The 9,527-nt window shown below is 41.5% G+C and overlaps 1 protein-coding gene across 1 annotated transcript in view; it reads left to right on the top strand.

Moving 5' to 3' along the window:
* Window positions 1-8,964: 8,964 nt before the first annotated feature.
* Window positions 8,965-9,527, top strand: part of LOC137518633 (cadherin-10-like) — a 612,711-nt gene continuing 612,148 nt past the window's right edge. Inside the window, exon 1 of the mRNA XM_068236734.1 lies at window positions 8,965-9,111. The gene's annotated coding sequence lies outside the window, so the exon portion shown is untranslated. The remainder of the gene's footprint in view (window positions 9,112-9,527) is intronic.

The raw sequence follows: 9,527 nt of genomic DNA, 5'->3' as shown, positions 1-9,527 counted from the left end.
AGACCACAGCCTCCGCTACAGAGAGCTCCCTCTCCTCTCCAGACTCAGCCTCTCCCTCTAACAGCCCGGTCAAATCGAGGCCCTGCAGAGACGAGGAACAGGAAGCAAGCTCTCAGGTAGGCCCAGGGGATCCACCACGCACAGCCCATAAGCACTCCCCGGCAGCCTTCCCAATAGAGGCCTTTCCAGCCACAGAGACTCCAGCCACACAGACTTACATCAAAGAAATCCTGCTAACCTTTAAATCAGCACTCCTTGCAGACATTGCTGACATGACAAAAGACCTGCGCCAAGACCTCTCCTTGCTGGGCAACAGAGTACATAGAGCAGAGAATAAGATTGCTGAACTCACTACAGCTCACAATACCATGGTAGATACATCAGATACACAATCCTCTGATATATCCTGGCTCAAATCTAAGGCAGCAGACTTAGAAGATAGAAGCAGGCGTAACAATCTTAAATTCAGAGGAATTAATGAAAAGATTTTACCTGAAGATCTTTCTGCTTACTTAAAAGGCTTAGTCAAAGCGGCCCTTCCGAATACGCCTGAAGTAGAACTAACAATTGATAGAGCCCACCGCCTCCCTAAACCGGCACACTTACCGAAGTCCACTCCCAGGGATGTGATTGCAAGATTCTTATTCTTTACTACTAAGGATGAATTGATGATATTTATGAGGAAAAAAAGCGCACTGCCTGACCAATATTCCCACATTCATATATACTCTGACCTCTCGGCAATGACCCTGCAGCTGCGGAGAAATCTCCAACCGTATACTAAAGCACTTCATGCGATTCAAACACCCTACAAATGGGGTTTCCCCACCAAATTAATCTTCTCACATAACAACAGGCAATACGTCATCACCTCATCAGAAAATGGCCTCAAACTGTTCCGCCAACTAAAGATTCAGATTCCGGAAAATGAGCACCCAACCTCTGAAGCGCTGAGCCCTCCAAGATTTCGCATGACTGGCGATCACAGTCTAATCGTTGATGGCCTGACTGAAGATTACCCATCTCTTTTACTACCTGGTCACTGCTAGCTCATATAGACACCCGGCAACAACTGATGTTGCCACTCTCACCCCCAAACTTACTAGTGTGGCTTGTTGAACTATACCACACAGTTACTTATGTGTTATGGCTGACTGGGCTTATCCCAGTAACAAGTTTAAATTTCGTTTGGTTTGATGTTAGCGTTAATGTCTGGTTACTGAAATCCACTACAACCGTTTTTACATTTTGTATCCTTACTCCGCCTGAAATGTATGTTCTGATTCGTATTATAGGTCATAATTGCTCTGTATATCTTAAAGAAACTATGCATGTCTCACAGCAAAATGTTAAACTAATATGCCTTTAAAATTCTTATCTATAAACACTAGAGGTCTCAATTCAGCAGCTATACGCTTTATGTTTTGGAAAGAAATTAAATCCAAATTGCCCCAAGTTGTGTTTGCACAAGAAACTCATCTAATAACAGCTGACACCACGAGATGTCACAATCCCTTGTACCCAACGATTTATCACAGCTCCTTTACGAAAAAAAAAAGGGGAGTTCTGCTAGCCTTCCATAAAGATGTAAAAACAGTACCCCTTTCAATCATTCAAGACCCCCAAGGAAGATACATAATATATATTGGTCGAATAAATGACCAACTCTTTACCATAGCAAATATCTATAGCCCCAACCAAGGCCAAAGAGCCTTCTTACAAAAAATGTGCACCCGTCTCCAAGTCATAAAAAAAGACAGCTCCTTATTGGAGGAGATTTTAATGCGTGTGCTGCTACAATTGACTCCTCTGCTAAAGACACTAGCAAGCTGACGCTAATTGACAAACAGCTTAGATGGAATTCACTTTTTGACCCATGGAGGATTTTACACACATCTGAAAAAGACTATACTTTTTTCTCAGGGGTACATAAAACCTTCTCTAGAATCGACATGTTCCTAGTTGACAAAATTCTACTTCAGAATGTGATGACAGCCTCCATAGGCACAAAAACGTGGTCTGACCATGCCCCCATTGAACTATCAATTAAAGATGGACCCCAGGAGACAAAACCCTTTTATTGGAAATTAAATAATTCCTTATTAACAGATCTACCCTTTAAAAATGAGCTTTCCCAAAATATCGCCTCCTTTTTTGAACTAAATGCAACCCCTGAGGTTGGCATGGCTACGATATGGTCCACCCACAAAGCTTATGTTAGAGGGTTACTTATACGCAGAGGTACCTTCATTAAAAAACAAAGGGCTAAGACTTACGAAGAGATTCTTGCTAATATTCATGAAAAAGAAAGTCTCCATAAACAAAACCCGTCTCCAGAACTCACTAAAGCCCTGTTCCTACTCAGAGAAGCTTTACGCACCCACCTAACACACCAATACGACTACTTACTCCAAAAAGCAAACCTTCAAGCATATTCTCAACACAATAAAGCGGGTAAATACTTGGCAAAACTTTTGCATCAAAAACAGGCCAAAACTCGAATTCACACTATGACTAATCCTACCTCCAAGGCTAAAATCACAAATCCTAAACACATAGCGGACCTTTTTAGTGAGTACTACGCAAAATTATATAACCTTAAAGAAGACCCTAACACCCCCCAACCCAGCGATGAAATCATAAGTAATTTTCTCTGAGAAATAAATCTCCCACAGCTATCTCCCAAACAATTAGAGGTACTAAACACCCCCTTCACCATAACAGAAATACTAAAAGCGATCAAATCCTTAAAGCGTAACAAAACCCCGGGGCCGGACGGATTTACCAATGAATACCTCCTAACCTTTGCACAACACTTAGCACCACATATTGCCTCCCTCTTTAACGCCTTTGCAACCGGTATGACAATACCGCAAGAATATCTTGAAGCGATAATTACAGTAATCCCAAAACCTGGAAAAGACCATTCGGACCCTGCCAACTTCAGGCCAATATCCTTATTAAACGCTGATACAAAACTATATGCCAAACTCATTGCCAACCGACTAATGATTTATACCCCCTATCTACTTTCGCACGATCAAGTAGGCTTCACAAGAGGAAGACAAGCCTCGGATGGAACCAGACGAATGTTGAATATAGTCAAATTCGTGGACCTCTGTCGGATGCCTTCAGTGATGCTCACATTAGATGCGGAGAAGGCATTCGACAGAGTCCACTGGAAATTTCTTGAAGCAACATTATATAAATTTGGTTTCTCAGGTGGGATTACTACAGCAATTATGGCACTATATTCTTCGCCCTCAGCCAAAGTCAACGCCACAGGCTTTGTATCCAAACCTTTCTCGATCTCAAACGGTACCCGACAGGGGTGTCCTCTTTCCCCCATAATTTTTGTACTACTAATGGAAACAATCGCCCCAAAAATTCGGTCAAATCCCCTCATTTCTGGCATAAAGATAGGCGAGTCTCACCACCTAATCAATATGTTCGCGGACGACGTAGCCCTAACCCTATCTAGCCCTGTACACTCTTTAGCCGCCCTTCTGAGAGATCTTTCTGCTTTTTCAGAAGCTTCTTATTACAAATTAAACCAGCACAAGTCCTTCCTGATGGGGTTCCACTTGCCTTCCCACATGGCAGCCAATATATCAAAGACCTACAAATTCCCCTGGGCTAACTCGGAAGTAACCTACCTAGGAATTAAAATAACAAAAAACCCAGCAGACCTATTCCGACATAACTATATCCCACTACTAGCTGCTATTAAAAAAGAAACATCGGAAATGTCAAAATATTGGCTTTCTTGGTCAGGTCGAATAGCTGCGCTAAAAATGTTTATCCTCCTCAAGATAATTTACCTTTTCAGGACTGTACAAATCCCACTAACTAAAGCCTATCTCTTAGACATTAAGAGATGCATCAACCATTTTATATGGCAAGGGAAAAAGATCCGTGTTCCATTCAAAGTAATGACACTTCCAAAAAACAAAGGCGGATTAGGACTACCATGCATTTTTTCTTATTACCATGCTGCTATTCTATATATGCTCAGGCACTGGTGGGCACAAGAATCCCATAAACCCTGGGTATCCTTAGAAAAAAATATTCTCAACTCACCCCCTAAACAGATTTTACTAGCAATGGCATTAGGGGCCTCCACACCATCTTCCCCATACCCGTCCATACAAGCAACGTTAAAAGCCTGGGAGTCTTTTCTCAAACACCCTCCAGACCTAAAGTCCTCACACACCCCTCTAATACAAATAGAGACCTTGAAACAACTCACTCCCAATCTGGACCTCTCAAGTTGGAGCTCGGCCAACATCAATTCAATAAATGATCTATATGAAAACCACAAGCTTAAGACCTTCAAAACACTTCAGACAACCTATAAACTTCCACACTCACAACTATTCACTTATCATAGAATCCACAACATATTAAATTCCCGCCATATCACTCTTCCACAGCTACCTAGCAAGATTTTAACTATGCTCAACTTTACAGGTCCTTTCTCGGGTGGCATATCCCTTTGGTACAATGAACTAGTAAGGAAGCATCCCTCTCCCCTTCAGAGATATGCATTAACCTGGTCCTACGACCTTAATACCAATATCACACCTGAGCTGCTAATTAAAACCACTAACCTAATAAACAAATTCTCCAAGTGCAACTCCCACTGGGAAATGTCACGCAAGTTACTATTTAAATGGCACTACACCTCCCGAAGGATTGCTGCATTCTCTCCTGACCTCTCCCCTATATGCTGGCACTGCAATGTAAACGTAGGGACCCTTATGCACATGATGTGGGAATGCCCACAAATTCAAAGAGTATGGAACACTGCCGAAAATCTGATTAAAAAAAAATTCCTGCAAAACTTCAAAATTTCACCTGCCTTAGCAATATTATTAGTAGGAATTGATACTCTTCCTAAACAAGTCCAACCTCAAATTTGCCACATCATACTAGCCACGCTATCTCTCATTCTTTCCAATTGGAAATCGACTGATCAGATATCCACCCAAATGCTCCTATCCTTAATCAGTAGAAACTTCACAATGGAAGGAAAGATTAGGAACAGAAGCCCTAACTCCCGTTTCAACTTCTCTCTCCCGGAAAATTGGTTCTCTTTCACCTCATAACTCTGAACATCAGGTGCAGATGGACATTTATATGTCAGTAACGGTAGCGGTAATAGTGGATTACCTAGTTTAGTTTAAGTTGTTATATTTGTCTATGTTATGATTTTCTATTCCAGTTATTATGTCTTCTCAAGCTTTCTCCAAGTTCTGGACACTCCTTCATAGGCGTACCTATAGAGACCCTATAATTAAGGAACACGATTCTCATTACATCTTAGGGTTCTATGTCACATGTCACACTCCACATAAGATACAATCGTTCCAAATACCAGTCCCAAGATATACTGTCGATAAGCCTTAGGCCTCCTTCTATCGACAGTCCCATTGCGTAACCAGGTACACATGGTATCAGCCTAGTCGGCTCAGTTAATGATACCATGTTTGGTTTGTTCTTCAAAGGAAAATATCAGTACCAAGGACTAGAATGTTTGTTGTCTAATGAAGATCAATGCTTACCATTTTTCAAATGATATCTGAGATGTGATGCTTTTCATAGTGCATAAGCCGTTTAATGCGCTTGTAACAAGGATATATAACTGTAGTGATTTATATGTATAATGTTAAACTCAGATTGTGAAATTATATGCTTAAAAATCTTAATAAAAATAGATTTTCACAGAAAAAAAAAATTTCCCAATCTACCTCCGCCTTCTTTGCCTTGTGTGGCACATCCCCGCTTGAACGGGAGGTGAGAGACAACACCTACCTGACTTTGGTTACACCCAGGCCTTTAGGGCGCAAGATATTGAAGCTGAATGCAGGGTGGGTATAGATAGATCACCAACACCAAACACAAATAACTAAAGCAGAGTCCAATAACAGTCCCGGGTCATACACAGGTATCAGAAATGCGAGGTACTGTAGAAGAGGCAATAAGCAACGTCAAGACAATCCGAGGTCATACACAGGTATCTGAGATTCGAGGTACAGAAGGATCAGGCAGGAGAATAGTCGAGAGTATCCGGGGTCGGTTCAGGCAGCAAGCAAGGAAGGTCCAAAATCAGGCAAAGGTCAAAGTCCGAGTAATCCAATAGAGTAATAAAGTTCCAACAAGGAAAACGCACCCAGCAGCTAGACTAGCTGATGCTATCACGGGCAATGACAGTCTGACAGGCTTAGGTTTAAATAACATCCACACACCAATCAGTGGCTGGCCACTTACACTACCACCAACCACAATGCCCTACCTAAGTGTCAGCTGATCTAGAGCTGTCAGCTGACACTGACACGTCGGCACCTAAGGGCATAGGACGGGCGAGTAGTCACATGCGCCCATTTCTTAACAACGCTGGATGGATGCATTGCCAGCCACGTCCGTCCCTTAGCAGACGCAGGGAACGTGCACCCACCCTGTTGCCCTGGAGACCGGGGGAAGCGGTGCGCACGTGAGGGCTGCGGTGACCCAGAAGATCCAGGACGCGGAAGTCTGTTGGCCGTGATAGACGCCTTGCTGGATCCCGGAGGTGAGTGTATTACATGAGGGACACAGTAGAGTAGGACACAGGGAGGCACAAGAGCTACAAGGGGGACACAAAAAGCACAAGGGGACATGATAATTGGTGGGAGAACATCCACAAGAAGTCCCTGCACCACGGACACAGCAGGTTTAATAATTGTTTTCTCTTGGTTTTGGTCCTGTTATGGTCTTATGGTCAGGAGCATCTTATAGTCCGCAAAATATGAAAATGTACAGGTGTACTCACACTTTTTGAAGACCAAAAGTGATGTAATTTTTAAGGTAATATGCCATATTTAATAATGTCACCTGAAGATTTATGTATTTATTTTTTTACATTTACCAAAAGAAAAACCTCACAGGGATACTTTGTAAACAAATGTTATAGAACATGTTTCAAAATCATTCCTGCATGTATTACATGTTGCTACAGCAGCTTTACCTTCTATTTATAAAGACAGCAATACAGCCATCACCAAGTGTAGCGATGGCTGGGGATCCCTTTGTGAGTTGACAAACTACCATCGCAGTCTGCAAGCATGCATGGTGGGATTTTTTAATGAATGTGGGTTTACTTTAGCTTCTTCTTTGTTTGGTATTTCTGCTGGCAGTGACCCCTGCATGCAGAAAACCATAGTTATCTGCCCAAGGGTAGATCCTAGTAAGGATTACAAATTTGGACCCCCTAGTATTCAAGTAAATTTTGGTGCTGCCATAGATGCCCATGTAAAAAGATGCTAATAGAGGATATAGAAGTAAATGTAAGCACCATCATAGGTGCCCATGTAAAAAAGCTGCTACTAGCTGCTATAGTAAGAAATATGGGCACCTAGGGGGCTGAATTAGGATAGTGGTGCCAGGACCACCTGCTGTACAAACTGCAGCTATAAATAGGAATTTGCATAGTGGGTGGTTCTGACTGCCACTATTTTTATAAGGCACCTGCAGCACCCAAATTTACTGTTGTAGCCATCACTAGTGCGTTTTTACGTAAAAGATTTTTACATTTTAAGTATAGATAGGGGAGGGTTTGTTTCAGAAGTAGGTGGGGAGTGGTTAGTTTTAGGCATCGATATGTGAGGGTTAGTGTTAGGAGTAGTAGCCAATGGTGGATGGTTAGCGTCAGACATAGATAGTGACAGGTTAGTGTTAGGAGTAGGTGGGGTTGGTAAGTGCTAGAGAAGGGTTCCTGTGACAGTTAAGGCACAGAGGGTGATAGTACATTATTGGTAAAATTACCACAATTCTACGATATTGGATAATGGAATATTGGTAAAATACCTGATATTCTATCATCGCTATTTAGCTATTTTTAAATGTACACCCTGGTTTTGGTACTTTTTCAATGCAACTGATACCTTAGTAAAAAGCCTTCTTCGGAGGATAATCAATCTGCTGATTAGCTAATTGAATCGGTGTCCTAACTGGTGAAATTGGCAATTAGCTGCATAACCGAATCAACTCTTTTGATGCATAAATCATTATACTTCAAAGGGCCCAATATCTGATCTTCTCCTAAATCAGCTATAAATCATCTTGGTTTTAGTAAATGCTAATTGTACACACATTTCATCAATACCTTTAAAAAATGCAGACGTGATCACACCATACTACAATCTGAAGAAAAAAGAAATCTAGAAAGAGCAGCAGGGAAAAAAATGTAAATGATGTCTGCATGCTACTATGCAGAGACACTCATGCTGAAGGAGAGCTGCAAAAATCTATTTAGCAGTGAAATCAGTTTGGCCTGGTATGGCACAGCAGAATAAACTCAAGGGTAAATAAGCCTGGAGAAGGATGGTGATTTATGTGATGAACAGAAGGAGGATTTTGCAGCAGAAGAGATGCTCTTTCCCCAAATGAAAACCGCACACTGCTTTCTTATACCAGATTGCCAACAAAGAAAATAACATGAAATCTGAGTATATATTCAGCCTGAACAATGCCAATATGATTCTGTGATTATTGATTTTACATTAAAAACGTGGCTAGTACAGCTGAATGAAATTTCTATACATGTATATTATTTTCTTTTTTTATTTTCCTCGGCTGAATTGCACAGAGAGAGAGAGATAGGCTACTTTGAATTATGATTACGTTAAATTTCAAACAAAGGAAATCATTATACAGATGTGCTGTTTAACAAAGCTCTTTCCACTCTCCGTCTGCATTCACTTGCAAATTCATTTTGCCAGTAAAAGCCAGCGTTCCTCTCAGTCCGTAACCTTCCCATGGTAAGTACTGCAGTTCTTTCAGCAGAGGCTTGCTGTGTTGTGTGAGAGAGGATTTTTTTTTCCCTTTCCCTTATTAATCAGGAGCCCTGAATGAAAGCCAATCACAGGCTGAGCTTCCCCTTGGCTTTGCTTTCCTGCCTCTTAGAGTTAAAAGTGATGCTGTGACTGTGAGGAAAAGACTGAGTTAGAATCAAGTAGAATCTTCCTTGGGAAAATACAAGCAGAAATAGAGGGTAAATAGCAGCAAATGCTCCAGCTGTGGGGGTTGCATTGGACAGTACTTCCTTTCCAAGAACAGCGGCAGAATTAAAAGGTAAGTTAATTCTTAAATACCATTTCTGTGCTCAGGGTACATTGTCTGTCGTACGGCAGAGCATGCTGCATTGTGATGTAGATGATCGCTGCTTGTATGTAAGTATTGGAACTTTTAGTTTGGTATTTATGTCTGCTTAAGGTTAGGTGTGTATAATGCAATCAGACAGCAGCAGTTTAATAGAAATGAAAGCCATATAACAATGTGTAGCTGTGCACTATTGAGGTTAGCTGCATGTGGTACATGTAAGTTTGCTTAATGCACTGAGGACAGCAGAGAGTGGCTGTTTTGTGCATTCCATAAAAGATCCTGAAATTTGCTGTGAGGTACTGTGGTATATTTGAAAACCGCAGCAGTCATCCTCAATGAGACTGATGTGCCTGTCTCCTGTATATGCAGGTAATTGCTTCAGGTAC

This window comes from Hyperolius riggenbachi, chromosome 5 (genome assembly GCF_040937935.1).
Source record: "Hyperolius riggenbachi isolate aHypRig1 chromosome 5, aHypRig1.pri, whole genome shotgun sequence".
NCBI lineage: Eukaryota > Metazoa > Chordata > Amphibia > Anura > Hyperoliidae > Hyperolius > Hyperolius riggenbachi.
This window is presented reverse-complemented; position numbering and strand designations above follow the sequence as displayed.